Source organism: Lissotriton helveticus, chromosome 7, assembly GCF_964261635.1.
Source record: "Lissotriton helveticus chromosome 7, aLisHel1.1, whole genome shotgun sequence".
Taxonomy (NCBI): domain Eukaryota; kingdom Metazoa; phylum Chordata; class Amphibia; order Caudata; family Salamandridae; genus Lissotriton; species Lissotriton helveticus.
The window spans coordinates 299,798,442-299,820,625 of record NC_136068.1 but is presented as its reverse complement, the minus strand read 5'-3'; the positions used below and the strand labels follow the sequence as shown (position 1 = coordinate 299,820,625).

At 48.3% G+C, this 22,184-nt stretch overlaps 1 protein-coding gene across 5 annotated transcripts in view; it reads right to left on the bottom strand.

Moving 5' to 3' along the window:
* The window catches only part of EPB41L1 (erythrocyte membrane protein band 4.1 like 1), a 574,086-nt gene that overhangs the window by 431,023 nt on the left and 120,879 nt on the right, over positions 1-22,184 (bottom strand). The gene's annotated exons all lie outside the window — the stretch shown is intronic.

The window sequence follows — 22,184 nt, the reverse complement described above, 5'->3', positions numbered from 1 at the left end:
ATGGCACCTACCTCCCAGTTTCATCAATAGAAACCAGGAACAAGCAAGTGTCATTTATAATGCTTGATCCTTGGAGTTAGTATAATCTTGTCAACATGTTTCTGACCTTATCGTGAGGCCCTTACAGGTCCAGGGCATTCATCAGGATTATAAGAAATTCCACAAAGAACTCATATTCAGACCGCTCATAGCTGATATATCTTTTAATATTTCCATGACGAGATAGTTGTATGTAGCTAGCTATGATGGGAGGGTGTTATCTAGTCCACGTTATCTCAACATCCCATGCTTTTCTGTTGTATAGATCAACATTAAGTTATTGCCGCAGGGAGATGTGGTAAAGACCATAGTTAAAAGGTCATATACAATGGTATTTCCTTTGCCTTAGTTCCTAATATTTCTTCCTCTTCTTTCCTTTCTTATGTGTACTGTTCCAATGGATTTTCCCAGCAACCTGTCCTTAGCTGGGAACTACCTTAGAGAAGGTTTTAATTTTCATTTGGTGAGATTGTGACGTAGGAGACCTTTGATTAAATTATATGTTTTTTATGATAAAGGCCTTGACTGGTGGGTGGCACTATGGAGTGACACCCTTAATCCCCCCTGGTCACTGAGCTTGACTTCTGTCCCAGACTTTGTGTGCTTTCAGCAGACACTGAAGTTACATTGGCTCTGGAAACATCTGTATTGTCTGTCCTATCTTAACTTCCCTACTATAGTGATTACTGTAAGACTCTAGTAAGGACTAAATTGTTCTGTGGTTGTGGGTATGGGTTGGCAGTGCAGGTGTCTGCTAGACCTGTTGTTATATAGTCTTTAAAATGGTGATAGAGGGGTAAGTGGCCAAGATGGTGATGAAGTAGGAGCCCAGACACTCGGTTCATAGCTTCGGCTGCCCCGGCCTGCTAGCCGGAGTCCTCGCAGAAGTGAAGTGACACGTGGCCTCCAAAGAGAGACTGGGCACCCTCTTCAGCACCGTGGGGCTGGTCCCGGTGCCGGTCGGAGACCTTGCTGCCCAGTGGTGAGTCTACAGCTCAACCAGACCTGGACCTGACCCTACTCTCTGACAGCCCCCTGCCGAAGCAACGGCACATTCTGAAATCTGCGGTTGGGGTATAGACAGGCCTTTGTCACCCCAAGGGATGCACACACAGACTTCCCACTGGCCTAATCCGCTGCAGGCATTGCGGCCCACGGGTCCTGAAAAGATTCAACCATAAAAGACTTAACAGGACTCCCTCAAAGAAAGCAGATGGCCAAAGCGAGCAGAGCCCTGAAAAGGAAGAAAGCAGACAATCCTAACACGTGGCAACTCACTGGCAAGGGTGCAGCCCCTACTAACTAGTGCCTTCATGGTGGAACTCTTCGATTAACTTTGCTAAGGCATTACCCTCATCCTTGCAGAAATCTCAAAGGACACAAAAGATATGCAGAAAGACCTGCGAGACCTGGGACAAAGGCTATCCACCCTGGTTGGTAGATATATTGCAAACCCACCTTTCCACAACCAGAGGCTATAAGTTTTTCCTCAGCGTCACATCAGACATACACTAGACTGGATTATTATCTGGGCATGAAACAGCTTATGCCAAGGGTACAGCAGGCTAATATAGGTGTAATTTTCCTGTCTGATCATACTCCAATATTGCTCACACTTAGTGATCTGGATTAACTCTCCACCCCCGGCATTGGAAATTAAATGACACCCTCTTGGAGCGGGCAGAGGTTTTGGAATCTCTCTGCATCCATATTAGATCTTACATGGCCGAAATCGAGGGATAAGACTCAGAACTTGGGATGCCTTTAAGGCAGTTTTATGGGGAGAATATATATCCATTGCAACCAAACTCCATACAGATATGAGGGCAAAACATAGGGAGTTGAAGAGGCAGGCAGCAACCTTCAGGCTCAACACAAAAGCTTATGCTCACAGAAGATCTGGCTTCAGCTTACGGTAGCGAGACAACAGCTGGAAGCCTTAGACTGGACTGCCTCAGAATACACTCTATTGTGCACTAAGCATAAATACTATACCGGCGGGACAAGGTGGGTAAACTATTAAACTGTAAACTCATTGCAAAACAGCTAAGGGATATTAATGTGGCTTAAATCACCACTAACACAGGGGACACGGCCTAAGTTCCAGTAGAAATAGCAGAAGCATTACGCATACACTGCTCCACACTTTTACTCCACAGATCCCTCCCCCGACGAGGCCACCCAGACATACTTAGGTGTGATTCGACTGCTGCTCTTCACAACACCACAAACTGAGGGAGACATAAAGATAGAAGAAGTCATCACTGGTATTTCCTAATTACACATTGGGAAAGTCAATTCACAGTAGCCTTCTACAAGATGTTTAGAGTACAATTGGCACACACACTGACTAAGTTGTACAACTCCTTTGCAGACGTGGCAACGGTCAACTCACCGATGCAGACAGCCCTAATCATGGGGATTCCCAAAAATGGCAAGTACCCCTCTGACTGCTCATCATACTGCTCAATCTTGCTCAAGCAAAATCTTCACTGGCATCCTGGCGGTAACTAGCGTCTTATATGCAAGACCTTATAGGTCCGAGGAAGCTCAGATAACACGAATCTCATTCTGGACATCATGGACAAACCTCATGCACTAAATTGTCAGACTTTCTATTATACTGTTTCCCTTTCCTAGAGAAGTCCTATCTAGAGGTGGAATGCTTCCCAAATTCCAAAATGGGTGTTCAGCCTATGATCAACCTGATGTTCGGGTCTGAGTTAATGTGATGTGTGAGAAGTTGGCCTGATATATGATGTTTCCAATTCTGGAACCACCTTGTATCAGTCCAAATAACCCCTTATGGTGTCTGGTTGTAAGTCAACCTTGTAGACAAGCTATCTTAATGGTAGCATAGACTAAGCAGCCTTAAAGGCTTAACTCAAGAGGTCGTGTTAAGCGAGCTGTTTTACCAATCACAGTCCTGTAATATCAAATGAAAGGACACCACACAAGTATATATTATAAAAATATATGTATTTATTACTCAAAACAATCCCCAATACTCTTTATGAATAAAGGGGCACAAGCGTTAAATCAAAAGCACAGTATAACATACAAAGTTGCACAATTATGGCTGAGGGCGGGGGGCCACTCAGACCATATACTAAAAAAATGGTATAAGAGATACCAATCGATCAGTGGTTAGGCCTAGGGCCTAGGGAATCACTGGGAGCAGTCGGGACAAGCAATGCTGAAGTCGGGAAAAGCCCGCGGGATTCGGGTGCAGCACTGAAAGCGCACGCATGCACCAATGTTAGTCAATGGTGCGTAAATGTTACACAAATAGAGTTTAAGGACACTTCCGCTGAACCTAGAAAGACAAAACTTTAGACACAGGCCCTAGAGGTGTGTACCAGCGTGGGAACACCGGCGTTGCAATGTTACCTCACCCACAGGAAGCGGGTGCATAGGGTCGAAGTGGCGTCGGGTTTCGTCACGCAGGTTCTTGGTGCTTGAAGCTGAAGAGGCTGCAGGCGATGTGAAGGAGAAGTGTCAGGTGGGATCCAAGAGTGGATCCAAGTCGAAAAGTACCTGAAAGCAGAGGGGACAGAGTCTGGGTCACTCAGCAGTGACCAGGGTGGAACCAGGACGGAACCAGGCAATGTCGGGCGCACTCAGGTGGTTGTCGAGGAGCTTCTCTCCGCTGTCACGTGGGCTCTGGGGCATCTGCTACGTCCAGGAGCAGGTCACGATCTGTCCCACGTAGGCTCTCGCCGTCGGCGCTGTCGGCTTCAAGATTGGAGCAAACACCATTTGGCAAAAGCAATCCACGCGGAACGGGAAGATTGCTTCTCACTCGGACCAGGAGGGTCAGAGTGGGGGCTCCTTTTCAGGGGAGCTGGTGCAAATCTGGAGCAACCAGAATCACAAGTCGTATTTCGAGTTTCGTTGGCACAGGGGCCACAAGCCGGCTGGCAAGGGACCGGGCCAACGCGTTGAGCCAAAAGAAGCAGATGGGCCCCACGCAGCACTCGTCGAGTGTGGAGGGGTGAACTTCGGTGCAAGAGTGGCTCAGGGTTGGGGCTTCTCAAACCCCGGTGTACAGTTCCGAGGGTCACTCGTGGGCTGCACGGTCAGCGTCTCGTGGTCTTTCCAAGATGGCGTGCCCCACGCTTCCGGTAGCGTCCACGGGTCTCAGCTCTGCAGGGACTGTGGATCGGGCTGTAAGAAGGCAGGCAAGCTTGATCTCGTCGATCTCTGTCGCTCGAGTTCCGGCGGGAACTGCAACAAAGCAGACGTCGAGGGCTGGATGGTGCCTGTTTGCACAGGGTGGTCACTCCTTGACCACAAGGGAGATTCTTCAGTCTTCTACGTTGAGTAGGATGTCGAAGGGTCCAGAGTTTCATTTCTTATGATTCATCAGGATAATCTGAAGTGCATTGGCACTGCTCCCACTCTTATTTGAATCTGGGGGGCTGGATTACCTGCTAGGTCCCCTCCTATGGGTGGGTCCCAGGAAGGGGGTGGATACACCCCTTTCCTTTGATCCAGGCCGCGCTGGGTCTGGGGCTGGTGTGCCCCAGAACTGGTTTGACCGGATTATGCAAGGGGAAGCCTTGTGCTCCCCATGCAGTGTCTGGTTTCTTTCAAACCTCCCTGCTACAATCCACTATCTCCTGTCTGGGGGTGGGTGACACCTCCCTGCGACAGGAACCCTTTGTCCAGGCCCCTTTGGCTGAGTTTCGGTCAGCTTCAGGGGGTCAGACTTGTGTCTGTGGCAGAAGCATCCATTTTGTGGATCTGAGGTCCTATTAGAATTTAACCGCATTTCAGTAAAGTAACTTGTCTTCTCCCTCTAGAGGGGTGGAATGCTATCCCCGTCGCCAGGACTGGCGAGGGGATAGTATTCCAAATCGTATGACACCTTACACGACATGTTTTGATAAAGCCAAACCAAAGTTGCTATATAACCGCGAGGATTATAATGCATTTAAGAGTATATGGTATGGCATTATCCTGAAACAGCTTAGGGAGTTGTTCCCGACAGCTGCAGACAGGCTCAGCTCACGCTAGAGCTCCATCTCACATTAAACCACACACTCTGCCTCCAGGATTGATGAGGCCTTCCATAGGAGTGGCTCACAGGTTTATATGTGTCCAGATATAGGTTTAGATATACGTATACTATATCTAAGCAAGGGGTGATTACATCACCTTACCCCAGCTGAGTGATCAGCCAGTTGTGTCAATTTAAGAACAAGCCAGGGGTGGCAAAAGATATGCTGCAGCCCCTGGTAGGCCTTGGTGGCACCTATGCCCTGAGCACCTGTAGTGCATGGTACAGGGGCTGACAAGGAGTCCATTTCCAATTGTGGTATGTACCTAGGGTACATGGAATCCATTTTACAGAGAGAGCAGATAGCCTGGGGCCCTGATTAGCAGGGAACCAGGCCAACTAAGTCAAAAACCAGCTAAACACAAGGCAAAAAATCTGGGGTAACCATAGTCAGGTAGCCACCTTCCTACATAACCCCCCCCCCCCCTCCCAAACGAAAGGAGATAAGGCTATCCTTGGCCAGGTAAGCCTATATTGCCTGAGTGGCCATATAAGGAAGTACCTGCACTAGCATGGGTACCCCCTGTCTCATGGTCCACTAAGCAGTCCCTCACCCTTGGGGTATTAGAGGGTCTCCACCATAGGGAATCACTACCTTGGGTGTGTTTATGCAAAGTCAAAGGCTGGTTTGGATATGGAGTATTGAAGTGAGGCTCCACTAATTTAGGGCTCAGCTTCCTCCAATTATCTTACACCATGTGTGCCTTTCTTCAACTGAGTTGCACTGTGCTCTCAGGGTCAACCTCTGGCTACCTAAAGCTGGAGGTTGGGTCCCTCTGTTTGGCTTGCTGGAGGGACAGTTCAGGTTTGGGCCCTTTGGGTCCCAGGTTTGGCTGTGCCCAACAGAATCCATCTGTGGGAGGTCCCTAACTATTTTTAAGGGGGCTCCCTCAGGAGTTTTTAAAGTTTTCACCTTACTAGGGCTACTAGTTTTGGGGCCCCTAATCTGTTGATGGGGGTGCTTTATTTGACAGGGGGCCCTCTGGGTCTCACTGTCCTTCTTGTCCTCTGCAGCCCTGGGCTGACTAAGGCAAGGTAGAGAGGGGCAGGTTACCTGCTCCAGACTGGGTCCCACCTGAGAAGGGTCCACTGCCATCAGAGGCTCTGTCAGGCCAGGCCTAACAACCTCTGGGGCAGTTCCTTCATCAGGGGTAAGATCAGTTCCCTGAGGAGACTGAACCTGTCCTAATGTCTGGTGAGGGGGAGATTTCTCTTCCTCCTCCATGCTCTTAGTTTGTGTGAAGTTATACATCATTTCAGGTTTCACAACACACATGTCAGTTTGAGTTTGGGCTGTGGTCATCACAGCCCCACCAACCTTTTCAGGAGGAGACTCAGTTTGGGTTTCTGCTGTTATCATAACAGCTTTGCTATTCTATTCAGGAAGAGCTTTTGCTAAAGATGGGGCAGAGAGTTGCTCAGCCCTACCAACCTTTTCAGGAAGGACATCTTGAATTGGGGCTGTAGCCATCACAGCCCCACTAACCTTTCCATGGGCATTTACCATTCTAGAATGGGTTTCCTGTGCAACCTCAGCCCAGGCTGAGATTTCTAAATCATTACCCAGTAGACAGTCCACAGGCAAGTTTGATGACACTGCCACTCTCTTTGGGCCAGTGACACCTCCCCAGCTGAGACTTACTACTGCCATGGGATGATTTGTTTGGATTCCATCAATGTTTGTTACCTGGTATGTGGCACATGGTAAAAGTTGCTTAGAGGGGACTATGCAGTCAGCCACCATGGTGATGCTAGCCCCTGTGTCTCTAAAGGCCTCAACTTTCAAACCATTGATGATGGGTTCTTGTCTATATTTGCTCAAGGTATTTGGGCAATCAGAGAAGTTGGCAAACCCCATGCCAGTCTCATAAACAAGATTATTTGGGGATGGGGATCTGGATAGGCCAGGGTCCACCTGGGCTCCAAAAGTAAACCCGCCCAGATTCCTGGGTGTGCTCCCACTTCCTGGGGGATTACTGCTGACAGTAATAGGAGGTGTTGGAGCTGGCTTTGGAGGTATGTTTTCTTTATTGCCATTCTTGGGACAACAGTTGTCTGTGTTGTAATGCCCAACCTGTTTACAGACATGACAATAAGGCTTTTTCTCAGTTGAGGAAGTGTCTTGGGACCCACCCCCATTCTTGGAGTTTTGGGGCCCTGGGGAAGTCTTTTCTTTACTTTTATCCCCACCCTTATCTTGAGGCTTGGTAGACTCCTTCTTCTGGTTACTGTCCTGATTTTTAGGCCTAATCCTGGTTCTGACCCATTTATCTGCCCTCTTTCCCAATTCTCGGGGAGAGGTCAAATCTGAGTCCACCAGGTGCTGGTGTAAGAGCTGGTTCTGACAATTACTTAGGATCTGCTCCCTCATAATCAAATTATACAATCCTGTAAAGTCATGTACTTTGCTGCCATGTAGCCAACCCTCCAGAGCCTTAGTAGCACAATCTACAAAATCAGTCCAGTCCTGAGTCTGTGTCTTCTGGGTGTCTCTGAACCTTAACCTGTTTTGTTCAGTGGTTAAGCCAAACCCGTCTATCAGAACACTCTTCAGGACTTTGAAATTGTTTGCATCCTCATGTCTGACAGTGAGGAGCTTATCTCTCCCTTTCTCTGAAAAGGAGTACCATAAGATTGCAGCCCACTGTTCTTCAGGAACCTGCTGTACAATGCAGGCTCTCTCAAGAGCAGTTATCCACTTGTGGATGTCATCCCCTTCCTTGTAGAGGGGCACAATCTTTGTCAGGTTTCTACTATCATAGGACCTGGGTTTCTCTCTAGGAATATTGCTGCCACCAGTGGCATCTAAGCCACACATTTTCTGTTCTCTTGCCAAAGCAAGTCTAGCTTGAGCCAGGGCTACCTCCTCCGTCTCTATCTGGAGTTTGACACCCCTCATTCTGGCCCTATGCTCTATCTTCTGAGAGGAAGTCATTCCTCTCTGAGATTCCCTTGAGGCACTAGAAATATGAGAGTCCCCTGATGGAGATCTCACCCTTCTGTTGCCTGGGAGAATGATATTATAGGATCTGGGGAGGTGCTGGCCCTCTCCATTCCCAAGTAGGTTTAAGTTGGCCTGGTTAAGCCTGGCAACTACAACCTGGTTACCCCTCTGATCCTCATTCTCAGGATCCTCTACATCTCAGTCATCCTCCTCTTCTTCCTCCTCTACATCTTCCTCCTCTGGAGTGGTTTCAGTTACAGGGGGGTTCACTCCATCTCCTGAGTCTAAGGGAGATGCACTCGCCTTATCTAAGTCATCCTGTTCTAGAATGGCTATCAGGGTAGGACTGGTGGGACTTCTGCCCCTTTTTAGCCCCCTTGAAATGCACAAGGCATCATAGCTGGAAGTTGCCTTGGTAAGGTCAACTGTCACAGGCAGAGAGCTTGGAGCTTCACCTGTGCCAGACATGACTCTAGTGTGGTCTAAGTGATGCACCTACCTAAACTAAGTGTTTACCTACTGTACCTTGCTAGTGAGTTGTAGTCAGGATGTGCTAATCCCTTCAACCTACAACTACTAAGTTCAGTAGAACTTAAATATGCTAAGCTTTTGATTTATATGTACCTAAGGTACTTGATGTGATCTTTCAATTTGATAAAAAGATTGCAATGGTAAAACAACAGCAAGCTCAAATCCGCACCGCTGCGCACCAATGTGAGAAGTTGGCCTGATATATGATGTTTCCAATTCTGGAACCACCTTGTATCAGTGCAAATAACCCCTTATGGTGTCTGGTTGTAAGTCAACCTTGTAGACAAGCTATCTTAATGGTAGCATAGACTAAGCAGCCTTAAAGGCTTAACTCAAGAGGTCGTGTTAAGCGAGCTGTTTTACCAATCACAGACCTGTAATATCAAATGAAAGGACACCACACAAGTATATATTATAAAAATATATGTATTTATTACTCAAAACAATCCCCAATACTCTTTATGAATAAAGGGGCACAAGCGTTAAATCAAAAGCACAGTATAACATACAAAGTTGCACAATTATGGCTGAGGGCGGGGGGCCACTCAGACCATATACTAAAAAAATGGTATAAGAGATACCAATCGATCAGTGGTTAGGCCTAGGGCCTATGGAATCGCTGGGAGCAGACGGGACAAGCAATGCTGAAGTCGGGAAAAGCCCGCGGGATTCGGGTGCAGCGCTGAAAGCGCACGCATGCACCAATGTTAGTCAATGGTGCGTAAAAGTTACACAAATAGAGTTTAAGGACACTTCCGCTGAACCTAGAAAGACAAAAGTTTAGACACAGGCCCTAGAGGTGTGTACCAGTGTGGGAACACCGGCGTTGCAATGTTACCTCACCCACAGGAAGCGGGTGCATAGGGTCGAAGTGGCGTCGGGTTTCGTCACGCAGGTTCTTGGTGCTTGAAGCTGAAGAGGCTGCAGGCGATGTGAAGGAGAAGTGTCCGGTGGGATCCAAGAGTGGATCCAAGTCGAAAAGTACCTGAAATCAGAGGGGACAGAGTCTGGGTCACTCAGCAGTGACCAGGGTGGAACCAGGGAATGTCGGGATCAATCAGGTGGTTGTTGAGGAGCTTCTCTCCGCTGTCACGTGGGCTCTGGGGCATCTGCGACGTCCAGGAGCAGGTCACGATCTGTCCCACGTAGGCTCTCGCCGTCGGCGCTGTCGGCTTCAAGATTGGAGCAAACAACACTTGGCAAAAGCAATCCACGCGGAATGGGAAGATTGCTTCTCATTCGGACCAGGAGGGTCAGAGTGGGGGCTCCTTTTCAGGGAAGCTGGTGCAAATCTGGAGCAACCAGAATCACAAGTTGTATTTTGAGTTTCGTCGGCACAGGGGCCACAAGCCGGCTGGCAAGGGACTGGGCCAATGCGTTGAGCCAAAAGAAGCAGAAGGGCCCCACGCAGCACTCGTCGAGTGTAGAGGGGTGAACTTCGGTGCAAGAGTGGCTCAGGGTTGGGGCTTCTCAAACCCCGGTGTACAGCTTCGAGGGTCACTCGTGGGCTGCACGGTCAGCGTCTCGTGGTCTTTCCAAGATGGCGTGCCCCACGCCTCGGGTCGCCTCTACGTGTCTCAGCTCTGCAGGGACTGTGGATAGGGCTGTAAGAAGGCAGGCAAGCTTGATCTCGTCAATCTCTGTTGCTCGAGTTCCGGCGGGAACTGCAACAAAGCAGACGTCAAGGGCTGGATGGTGCCTGTTTACACAGGGTGGTCACTCCTTGACCACAAGGGAGATTCTTCAGTCTTCTACGTTGAGTAGGATGTCGAAGGGTCCAGAGTTTCATTTCTTATGTTTCATCAGGATAATCTGAAGTGCATTGGCACTGCTCCCACTCTTATTCGAATCTGGGGGGCTAGATTACCTGCTAGGTCCCCTCCTATGGGTGGGACCCAGGAAGGGGGTGGATACACCCCTTTTCTTTGATCCAGGCCGCGCTGGGTCTGGGGCTGGTGTGCCCCAGAACCGGTTTGACCGGATTAAGCAGGGGGAAGCCTTGTGCTCCCCATGCAGTGTCTGGTTTCTTTCAAACCTCCCTGCTACAATGCACTATCTCCTGTCTGGGGGGGTGTGACACCTCCCTGCGACAGGAAACCCTTTGTCCAGGCCCCTTTGGCTGAGTTTCGGTCAGCTTCAGGGGGTCAGACTTGTGTCTGTGGCAGAAGCATCCATTTTGTGGATCTGAGGTCCTATTAGAATTTAACCGCATTTCAGTAAAGTAACATGTCTTCTCCCTCTAGAGGGGTGGAATGCTATCCCCGTCACCAGGACTGGCGAGGGGATAGTATTCCAAATCGTAGGACACCTTACACGACATGTTTTGATAAAGCCAAACCAAAGTTGCTATATAACCGCGAGGATTATAATGCACTTAAGAGTATATGGTATGGCATTATCCTGAAACAGCTTAGGGAGTTGTTCCCGACAGCTGCAGACAGGCTCAGCTCACGCTAGAGCTCCATCTCACATTAAACCACACACTCTGCCTCCAGGATTGATGAGGCCTTCCATAGGAGTGGCTCACAGGTTTATATGTGTCCAGATATAGGTTTAGATATAGGTATACTATATCTAAGCAAGGGGTGATTACACCACCTTACCCCAGCTGAGTGATCAGCCAGTTGTGTCAATTTAAGAACCAGCCTGGGGTGGCAAAAGATATGCTGCAGCCCCTGGTAGGCCTTGGTGGCACCTATGCCCTGAGCACCTATAGTGCATGGTACAGGGGCTGACAAGGAGTCCATTTCCAATTGTGGTATGTACCTAGGGTACATGGAATCCATTTTACAGAGAGAGCAGATAGCCTGGGGCCCTGATTAGCAGGGAACCAGGCCAACTAAGTCAAAAACCAGCTAAACACAAGGCAAAAAATCTGGGGTAACCATAGTCAGGTAGCCACCTTCCTACATGATGGCATCGGGCTTCATCGTGATACAGAGAGGTACCCGTTACGGCTGCCCTCTGTCTCCACTTTTTTTTACTCTTTACATGGAACCCCTTGCAGAGGCAATGCGTAGAAATCCATACATTACCGGGGTCACATCTGGACAAACAGAATACAAAATAGCACTCTATGCAGAGGATGTCCTTTTGACATTGACCAACCACCTTACCTCCTTCCTGGCCCTCCGATGGAAGTTGGACATTCTCAGGGTTCAAGGTAAATGCATAAAAGTTGCTGGTACTGGCACTCAATAACCCTGGGGAGAAACAGGCTCCCTTTCAAGAGATAAGTCTCTTTTCGTGGGTGCAACACCACCTCACCTACTTGTTTATAGAACGGTGCTCAACGGTTGAATCTACACCAGACCAGAACAATACTAATCTTCTCCACATAACTCGTAAGGACCTAATGAGCTGGCAGATGAGAACCTCTCATACTTAGGGGGTATGGCAGCGATTAATAACACTTATGCCGAAAATACTGTACGTCATTCAGGTGCTCCCTCTGCAACCATCTCGGGTCAGGCTGCTCATGACGCAAAATCTATTAGAGGGGCTCATCTGGAAAGGAAAGTAACCTGAATGCCAAGGCAGCAACAATATGTTCCCCTGTCAGATGGTGGACCAGGAACCCTCTACCTCAGGTACTACTATATGTACACTCAATTATGCTGGTATTCTTATTTGCCTGCTTCTTATTTGTGCCCCCGTTAGTCAATCTTGTATTTCTCCCTCCCTTTTCGAACTGTTTTCATTAACTGGCTCCTATGCTTCAAATGCTTGAATTGCATTACTTTTTTCTTTTAGTTACGCTCTCCATGGGCATGCATGTGTTTTCCAGCAGTTTTTCTCATGTGTTTCTCCCTGCCTGCACTTTATGTTGCTCTCTATCACCTGTATTCTTCTCCCTGCCATGTTGCCTTTGTCCTCATATTCTCCCATCAACTTGGGGAGAGGATGTGGCCTTGCGGCTAGAGCAGTCGACCTTGATGCTGGTGAACCAGGTTCAAGTCTCGCCAGGGACACTCAACATCCTGTGATTCTGGGCAAGTCACTTAATCAGCCCATGCCTAACAAGAACAAAAAAATGAATGTATCCTTGTGTAACACAACTGGTGCTCATGTAAAGCGCTCTGATACCTGACACCACCAAGTCAAGTTTACGCAAACTAAAACTACGGTGGGGGGGGGACAACTGTTTTCTCAGCAGTGTGCCTCTTCCTCTCTTGCCTCCAGTTTCTCTTCACCAATTAGCACTCCACTTTGACCCCTTATGTCACCTGATTTTCCCCATCAGGGCCGCTACATGGCTTCCGCCCCACCATTGTTACTCATCACACTGCTTTAAAAAAAATGCTTCACACTGCTTTAAAAAAATGCTTCGGTGCATTTTTTTTTCATTTCAGTAACTAATCCAACTCACTTTGGTAACTATACAATACAAAGTACCCAAAAGTGGGCACGTCGTTTTGCAGGCACATGCATGAATGGTGCTCGCAGCCACAAAATGACATGGTTGGCTGCATCAAATGGCTTTTTAAAATTCTTTAGCCAGCCTGTACAGCATCACGGATGCTGTGCAGTGTGGGTCCCAATGAGGTCCCAATGGAGTGACCTATTGGCTTTGCCAGTGCTTGTTAGACCTGCCTACAGAAAGTTTGAACTCTCGTTTCTAAGCCCTTTAGTTACCAGAAAGGACAAGATTGCAACAAAGTATCTCTGGCAGAACATGAAATCATCCTAACAGAACAGAGGGAGAGTGGGAGTGTGTGAGAGAAAATTTGTATGTATGATCCTGTGTCTGTTTTTGCATGTGTTTGTGTGTGTGCGTGAGTGTGTCGGGTGTGTGTTATCCCGCGCCTAAGTCAGAGGTATGTGATGCACAATAATGAAATATTTACACAGCATATTACTGTGTTTCAGTCAGATCTATGAATCATGTATTTCCTGCCACTCTCTTGCTTAATATGCAACCTAAAGTTCTTTCCTACAAAATGTGTAATTTGTCCGTAAATGTTGCTCAAACGACTTCTGAAATTCAGTATGCATATTCCAGCCCGTACTCTGACCCATCCACCTTCCGGTCCCTTTGTGTACTCCACTCTCAGCCGCCACGTGGGATGGTGTGATCTAGTGCGCAGTTGCGGTGGAAAACCAGCCTCAGCGCCCTTTCATCAAATCTACACCAGTCAGGCTTGGACTGGGATTGAAAATCGGCCCGGGCACGCAAAAAAAATCACCCCACATTTGCATAAACACTCCTCAAATCACTGCTTTGGTGTAATCGTATAACAAAAACTTTAAGGGGTGGGGGGGGGGGGGGGAATGCACGCGTTAGTTTACACTGGTGAAACAAGTGAGGCCGCTTCTACTCAGGACCCCTGCCCCGCTCAGTATGTGCACACATTAATGGGCCGGCCCGCGAGACAAAGGGAGTGACACCTCTGCTAAACGGAGGTAATGAGCGCCCATCCGCCTCTAGAAAGGCCACTCACAAACCCACTGGGCCGCTGGCTGTATTCAAACAATAGAGACAGCGCCTGAATAGCCCCCCAGACTGCTCAAAAAAGCAGTCCACAGCAGAACTCAGACACCGGCCCCTTGGGCGTTGCCCGAATGCCCGCGTTACCAATTCAACGCTGCCTCAAATTCATCCAAGTGCCTAGAGGCAATGTAGGCAGCACTAAGCAGGTCAACTAAACCATCCACACACTTCAGGGCAGTGGAGTAGCAAGGGGGGGTGGGGCCGGTCTGCCCCGGTCGGCACGAGTTTTGGGGGTGGCGGCTCGTGCCCCCGCTCTTAAATGAAATTGCCCCCCTCTTCAGCGCGGCCACGTGGCAGCCACAGCAGGGACCGCCACGGGCGGCCAAGTGCCTAGTAGCAACGCCACTGCTTCAGGGTGAGTGACGTAAATTCAAGGTCCCAATATACTTCGTTTCCGATCAATATAGGACATTGTTTACAGTGTGGACTACAGAAAGCCAGGGTGCCACCACCACCTGCACAATGAGCACATAAAAGTGTGACGGCAGCAGTACTACCTGCACTAGGGTGACCAACTGAAATTGGTGCAAATTCAGGACGGTGAGTGTAAAAATTCAGGACAAAGGGTCAAAATTCAGGACACAAATTCAGGACAGGAGGTCAAAATTCAGGACAAAACTTCAGGACAATAGGTACGTTTTACAGACACATCAGAGGTCGCGCAATAGTATATAAATAAGCCCAGCCGTTTCCAAACATATTCAACCATTTGCAAACCTATCCATCATGTATCCTTCCATCTATCATTTCACTCATCCATCCCTTCATCCATCCCCTCATCCATCCTTTCACTCATCCTCCATTATCCATCCATCCACCCTTTCCACCCTATCCATCTGTACACTTATCCATCCACTCTTCATCCCATCCATCCATTCACTCATCCATTCAGCCATTTACCCTTTCACCAATCCAGCCATTCTTTCACTTACTAATCCTTCCACCCATCCACTCTTTTAGTCATCCATCCATCCTCCCTTTCTCTCTCCATCGACCCTTTCACTTAGCCATCCTTTCTTCCATCCATCCATCCATCCACCCACCCATCCATCCATCTACTCATGAATCCATCCATTGACCCTATCACTCATCCATCATTTCACTACTTCACACATCTATTCATCCTTTTGTCCATCTACCCTCCCTTTAACGCACTCATCCATCCTTACATCCACCCTTTCACTCATACGTCCATTAATTCACCCTTGCACTTATCAATCCATCAATCCATCCATCATTTCACTCATCCACCTACCCACCCATCATCCACCCAACCATCCACCCACCCACCATCCACCCACACACTCATCCATCCTTTCACCCACCCACCATCCACCCACCCACTCATCCATCCATCCTTTCACCCATCCACTCATCATCCATCCATCCTTTCACCCACCCACTCATCATCCATCCATCCATCCTTTCACCCACCCACTCTCCATCCATCCATCCTTTCACCCACACATCATCCATCCATCCATCTCTCCGTTCTTCCCCTCATCATCCATCCATCCTTCCCCTCATCATCCACCCATCCATCCTTTTCCCTCATCATCCACCCATCCTTTTCCCTCATCATCCATCCATCCATCCATCCTTCTACCCACCCACTCATCATCCATACACCCCCCCTCATCATACATCCATCCTTCCCCTCATCATCCATACATCCATAATTTCACCCACCCCCTCATCATCCATCCATTCCCTCATCATCCATCCATCCTTTCACCCACCCCCTCATCATCCATCCATCCACCCTTCCCCTCACCATCCATCCATCCACCCTTCCCCTCATCATCCATCCATTCACCCACCCCCTCATCATCCATCCATCCCCTCATCATCCATCCATCCATCCTTCCCCACATCATCCATCCATCCATCCTTTCACCCATCCATCCATCCTTCCCCTCCATCCATCCCCTCATCCATCCCCTCATCCATCCATCCTTCCCCTCATCCATCCATCCATCCTTCCTTCCCCTCATCCATCCATCCCCTCATCCATCCATCCTTCCCCGCACCCATACATCCTTCCCCTCATCCATCCATCCTTCCCCTCCATCCATCCCCTCATCCATCCATCCATCCCCTCATCCATCCATCCTTCCCCTCATCCATCCATCCTTCCTTCCCGTCATCCATCCATCCTTCCCCTCATCCATCCATCCTTCCCCTCATCCATCCATCCTTCCCCTCATCCATCCATCCTTCCTTTCCCTCATCCATCCATCCCCTCATCCATCCATCCTTCCCCTCATCCATCCATCCATCCTTCCCCTCATCCATCCATCTTTCCCCTCAATCCATCCCCTCATCCATCCATCCATCCCCTCATCCATCCATCCTTCCCCTCATCCATCCATCCTTCCTTCCCCTCATCCATCCATCTCCTCATCCATCCATCCTTCCCCTCATCCATCCATCCTTCCCCTCATCCATCCATCCTTCCCCTCATCCATCCACCCTTTCATCCATCCTTCCCCTCACCCATCCATCCATCCCATCCATTTATCCTTACCCTCATCCATCCATCCTTCCCCTCCATCCATCCATCCTTCCCCTCCATCCATCTATCCATCCATCCATCCTTCTCCTCATCCATCATCCTTCCCCTCATTCATCATCCAGCTACCCTTCCACCCATACATCCAGCTATTTACATTTTCTCTCCATCCTTCCCCTCACTCATCAATCCATCCATCCTCTCTCATTATCTTCAATCTTTCATTCATCCATTCACCCTTTCACTAATTCATCCAGCCATTCACCCATCCCTTCACTTACTTACTCGCCCACCTTTCCATATTAATTTTGAGCTGAGCCCTTTTGAGAAGAGGCCCATCAAGAACTTCACCCTCACTTTAGGGGCCGTTCCAGGACTGGGACAGAAGCCACCCAGGGCGGAGACAGGATCCACCACAGGGGATGGACAAGAGCCATCACAGGCACGGGTGGACTGGAGCCACAACATGGGGGGACAGGAGCCATCACTGAGGGGAGGGCAGGAGCCATCACAGGAGAGGGACAAGGATCCACCAGGGTGGGCACAGGGGTGGCCATGCAGTATTCTAGTATCATCTTGGGCTCCTCGCCCCCTCCTGCACAAGACAACGAGAAGACAGGCTCTCTGTCCAAAATGCCATCCCCCACTGTGATGTACAGTACTTACAGGAGATTCTCTAAGAGAACTGATTGAACTGATTGTCCTCCATACTTTGTTAATCAGTGTGGGTTCGATTGTGCCATTTCTTTATTGTATTACATTATAGACTGCATGTTTGAAGAACCGAGGGTTGCTTACAATTTAGTGACAGTAATTAAGCTCGGTGAAGAGAAGCACATGCTGCCTTGGTGTAATCAGGGGTGTAATCTGGCCGAGTCTAGGATGTTTGGGGCCCTGGGTAGAAATGGAATGTGTGAGCCCCCCTCTAAATAGCAGAGACATGATGCATTCAGGGCTGTTTGCATGTGAATAGATGTCGCTGCTCCTGAACCTGCAGCCCCTCCCTCTCAGTCACCTTCGAAGCACCTCTTAACATGTCATCAAGGGCTGGAGGTGTGAGGGTTGCCATCCCGCTGTGCCGCTCCAAAGCTGCTGAGTATCTGAGGCGCTTTAGTGCAGCATCGGAGTAAAGAAGGGAGGTGAGTAGAAGCTGTGCCGGCTTTAGGGTGAGGCAACCGGTGCCCTGTTAAAATGACGGACAAATGGCGTCCGTTAAAGAATCCTTCACGGACAACGGACAGACGGCCGAAATTACGGACTGTACGTGAAAGTTACGGACGGTTGGTCACCCTAACCTGCACCCACTTACAAAAGTCCAGTGACAGACCAACTCTCACGCCTACCACACTACCGTGACCAGTCATCCACTGTATGAAAGAATAGTGGTAGCATAGGGCCTAGAGAATATTGTGTTTTTATAGCAGCACTGCCAGTAGTAGGAATCCAGGATAGGTGACATTACTGCTCCTTCCACCAGAGCCTTTTAATTGGGGGAGGGGGGTGTTGAACCATGGGACTGGAAAAGAGGTACTGAAGAGGGACAGGCGCAGAGTGGGACTGAGAGCCAATGCAGACAGGCAACGAGCCATGCTGCTGTTCTAAGTTAGATCACTAGTGGCAAGTCCTAAAAAAAGAAGCGGGGGGGGGGCGCTGTCACCATAAGGGACGTCACGACAGGAAGTGACGTCACAAAAGGTGCCGAGCTCCTCGTCCCAGAGAGGCCAAAGAGTTAAGTCCAGCTGTTTGGCAGGGGGGACGGTGTCCCCCCGGTAAAATAAGTGGGGGGACGCCGTCCACTAGTGGCATGAACACAGAACAGCGGGTGTTTCTGTGCTGCTCTGTGTGCTATGCATGCACAGGGCCAGGCTGGGAAAGTGGGCATTCAGTGGGCCGGCCCCTCAGGTTCAACTGAGGTCTGTGTTTTTTAGGGCCTCTGTCAGGGCCGCAACTAGACCCAACCTTTTGGGAGGGGGGCAGGGGTTTACACTGCCACAAGTGGGCAGGTCAAGAATTTCAAGCGATGCGGGCAGAGGTATCTCTTTAGCCAATATGAGGAAAAGAAGGGACAAACTTTGCATTTAAAACACATTGGACGAACCCAGTCTGATTATTAATGAAAGATTGAGGTCCATGTTTACCCATTTATTCCTCACCAGGGTTGAGTTGTTTTGTGGGGGCCTGACTGCTAAGGCCATATTGTTAATGGGTGGTGTTTGATCCTTTTGCTGCATATGAATATTTCAGTTTGTGACATTCTTATGCTCCTGAGGCTCGAAATCAGCCTTTAGGTTACATCTACAGCCTGTGCCCACTTGCATCACGCTCTTAGCCGCAGTCCCCACTCAACTCTCACCAGCCCATAGCCTCAGAAGCAGTGCTCCTTAGCCTGCGGTGCTTGATACCCTTCTAGCAGCTTTCACCTAATTTCCACTCCTGAAAGCACCACTCCCTCCTGGCTCACACCCACAGACTAAGACCGATCTCACCCCCACACCAGTCCCCACAGCCTCAGCCCAATCTCCCTTCCCATTCCATCCCACAGCCTCAGTACACTCTTCCCTCTTGCACCCGCCCTGTGGTTGCGGATGAAACTGAATAGGCATCTAGTACTACGGAAAGCGCAGATATTCTCTGGGTGCAATTGTAGACATATGTGCATGTATTTACAAGTGTAAAAAGTGTGTCTGTGTAAGTGCTGGGTGACAGTGAGTGCTGTGAATGTATGGTGAGCATTGTGAGTGCTGAGTGGAAAGTGTGCATAAATGAGTGCAGGGCAGGGCTCGAGTCGGGGAACCAAGCGGGTAGATGGCGTCCCCCACTTATTTTACTGGGAACAGCTGGACTTCACTCTTTGGCCTCTCTGGGACGAGGAGCTTGGCACCTTTCGTGACGTCACTTCCTTTCGTGACGTCACTTCTGGTGACAGCGTCCCCCCACTTCTTTTTTTAGGACTTGTGCCCTGGTGCAGGGTGAGGTGGGTGCCCATGAGTCAGCTGGATGACCAGTGTGTCCATGCGAGTGGAGGTCTCAGTAATGGGTGGGAGGAGTGCCATCTGAGTTCAGTGAGTGGTGAACCTGTGAAATTGTAGGGCGAGGATTATGATCTCTGTGAATGCAGGACAGTGTATCCCTAGACCTCTAAGTAACTCACCATTTTTTGGCGATTGGCAAGTCAAGTGTCAGGTATAATTTAAACCAGGATTATTGTGACGTCAATAAGTAACTTTAGTAGAGAAAATAAATCATCAGTTGGTCCTGAAACAAAATGTCGTCTTTTTGGACATGCCCAAATTCACTTTTATGGAGGTGTGCGAGCTACTGAAGGCCAGAGCCAAATCCTGAGCTCTGGGGTTTTGTGACCTGAGGCCAAAAAGTAGCCAAGTCTTCATGAGGCTTCTACAGCCCACCCCCTTTTGTAAATTACCAAACCCCCTGTCCCTTCTTCTAGTGGTTACATTGTGCAACGTGAAACTAAGATACCTGGGATCAAACGGTTTACATCTTTGACAAAATTGTGCATCCTAGGCAGTTGCCTTATTTCATTGCGCCTCCTTTTCCTTTGTCATTTCATTTGAGTGTACATTACAAAACCTCAGTTTAGGATGTGTGCTCTACAAAAAACCTCACTTGTGCATGTTTCGATAGATTTTAATGGTGCTCCACGTTACTAAAACCGTAGCAAGGTTCACATGATCATTTTCTTGTGTCTTGGTTCACTAATAGCATCATCATTAGAGACATTAATGTTTCTAGGTTTATGTTTAGAAACTGTGGGGCAGATTTACTAAAAAGTCATGCTACGCAGCACAGCAACCAAAGTTGCTGCACTACATTGCATGAGAGGAGAGAGCAGGGCAGCATCATATCTTTTAGGTTAGCAATGATGCACATTCACGCTTCCAAGCGCCACACACACATCTTTGCACAATAGTTCAAGAGAGTAAGCGTGAAGTATACCACAGGTTTTGCACTGGAAGGGTACCATTCCAGTTCTCAATACTTTACCAAAAAAAACTTTAAAGCTTTTCCCTATTTGGATACATGCTGTACAAAGCAGCAGATGCAAAGTTGGAAATGTATGGAGCAATAAAAACATTTTCTTCTTTATAATGCCCTGCCTCAAAGAGGCAATATTTTGGGGCAAAATCCCCCCTCTACTATTGTTAGTAGATTAGACTTTGCATTAACAACCTTGGAAACATGGAACACTCATGCAGTGCCCTTGGAACATCCCCATAACGCATAGTAAAGTAAAGCAGGCATCATTTGGGCCCAAACAAGTTTTGTCCTGACACATACATTGTAAATACACTTTTGCAAACCCAGTGCATAATGTTACAGAATCTACTCTAAGACTTCTGATAAATGTCACTTGATGCAGCAGCTCATTTTTGTGCCCTGAAGTGAAACACTTCCACATTAAAGAAACACACTTTTTGAATTTCAAAGAGTCTTTAGCACATTTTACACGACGATTTCCATATCATCATCATAAAACTTTATTTCGATCTACAAAAGATCATAAAAGCATAAAACGATAAAATATAACTTAAAAAACACATCACTGTAGGGACACATGAAATCCACACAGTCCTTGCATGGTGAAATGACAACCCTGTACCATATATCAGCACTTTTATACATAGAGGTTCCAAAGATATAAAAACATTTATAGAGCCATAATAAATTAGGTAAAACATATCACAAAAAGGTGCAAAGGGAAAAGTCCTAAAACATAAATAAACTGGGGCCAAGGAGGACTCCCACAAAGAGATATGCCTCTACTCAAGGATGGTTGGTGTGGGATCTGGTGGAGAGGGCACCTGGCCTCTCTTACTGCTTTTGATTGCTCTCACATCATTTGCCCAAATTGACTGCCAACCCCAGGCTACCTGGAGGTATCTTGCGACCACAAACAGCACCAGCCTAGAGGTATCAGAACGTAAAATCCAGCTGGCTGCCAAGTAACTCCCAACACCCAGCATCCTAAACAGGGGCAATAGCCATTTTCTCCTCTAGGAAACATACGCTGGGCAGAAGTACGAAAGGTGACGTAAATCTTCAGGAGATCCCTTGCACGCCAGGCACCCAGTGCTCTGATATTTTGCATTTGCCCACTTAGCACAGAAAGTCGCGATGGGTAAGGACTGATATCTACATTTTAAAAACGATTTCCTAGCTAGAGGGGGAGTGATCTCAACGATTGTATCCTCATTGCTAGGAGACAGCTTAAACTCCAAAAAGTCCAAGGTCAAGGTGCCTCTAGTAGATCCAATGACTTATTGGTGTACCTTCTGCCAGTAGGCCGATTTAATTAGCATTTTAGAGCCAGAAATAAATACTTTGGTGCTGCCTAGAAGCTTTCCAGACCCAGCATCCTGCACAAGGACCTAATATGATAAACATCCTTTACAACGCATCTTTTACCACGCAGTGCTGTCACAACGCAGGTTTTACTACGCATATCATTACAACGCATTACACTGGGGGGCGCTCTAGGATAGGGAATACGTTTAATTTACTATCCAACACCTTCCCTAGTGTCCACGGGGACTGGAGTTGGAATAGTAAATTAAACTATTCACTATCCAGCACCCCCAAGTGT